Below are 1,029 nucleotides of genomic sequence, written 5' to 3'. Positions count from 1 at the left end.
CCCTCCCTCCCTCCCTCCCTCCCTGTCTCTGTCTTTCTGTTTTCTCTCCCCTGTCCCCTTCCTTCTTTCTTTTCTCTCTTTCAAGACAGGGTTTCATGCAGCACTGGTGCTGCCTGCTCAGTGCTGCTGCCTGCTCCTGTGTGTTCAGCAGCTGAAGGTGGCAGATGTTTTGACTTTTGTGCTAATGCAGCCCTGCATGGCCCTCTAGTGGAAAGCACATCCCAGCCTTTCCCAGGCCAGATAGAAAGGATATCAGAATGTGTATGTAATGAGGTCTAATAGTGCAACACCCATGTGCTTATTTTTATATGTGTATTCCATGGAAGATCTTGTCTGGCATACGCTGGTCCAGGCACTTGAGCATAGGTGCTCATATGGAAAAAGTCATTAGCTTCTAAAATCCTGGCCCTACTTTAGATATCAATGACTGCCTGCGTTTTCAGTGGTCTGTAGTCAGAAGCCATCATAAGTCACAAATGCCCCTCCCCTAGTGTGGGGGGCAGAGATATCCCAAGATTGACAGGTACTGTCAGGGTTTCACTAGAAATGCAAAGCAGGTAAGCTCACAGATGCACGCACGCACGTGAAGCACCCAGGGCAGAGCTGCTTTTAAAAGGGCCCGGCTGAACTGCGCGCGTGCGCGCTGCTAGCTACTTGCAGTCTCCAGGTAACCCCACTTTAGAGGAAGGTGGTTGATTCAGATGCCATCTGTCAGGTTGCAAGGATCTTATTAGGGACTGGCTGGAGTGTATGTTGGGTGCAGCTGACCCATGTGTGCACAGAACACCGGAAAGAGCAGGTAGGATGACGCAGGGAGCGGAGGCAGCTCTCGCTTTTCCCCTTCTCTCCTCTCCTCCCTCACTGAGTAGAACAGGGCTCTGGCTGATCTGGCTTCCCTGGCTTCCCTCCCACCTTCCCATAAACCCCTCCCACCTTCCCATGGACTCCTCCCACCTTCCCATAACCCCCTCCCACCTCCCATTGACTCCTCCCACCTTCCCATAACCCCCTCCCACCTCCCATTGACTC

The 1,029-nt window shown here is 52.7% G+C and overlaps 1 protein-coding gene across 3 annotated transcripts in view; it reads left to right on the top strand.

The window, feature by feature from the left end:
- Unc93a (unc-93 homolog A) overlaps positions 1-1,029 on the top strand; it is a 26,114-nt gene that overhangs the window by 13,440 nt on the left and 11,645 nt on the right. The window lies entirely within an intron of this gene.

Source organism: Mus pahari, chromosome 21 (assembly GCF_900095145.1).
Source record: "Mus pahari chromosome 21, PAHARI_EIJ_v1.1, whole genome shotgun sequence".
NCBI lineage: Eukaryota > Metazoa > Chordata > Mammalia > Rodentia > Muridae > Mus > Mus pahari.
This window is presented reverse-complemented; position numbering and strand designations above follow the sequence as displayed.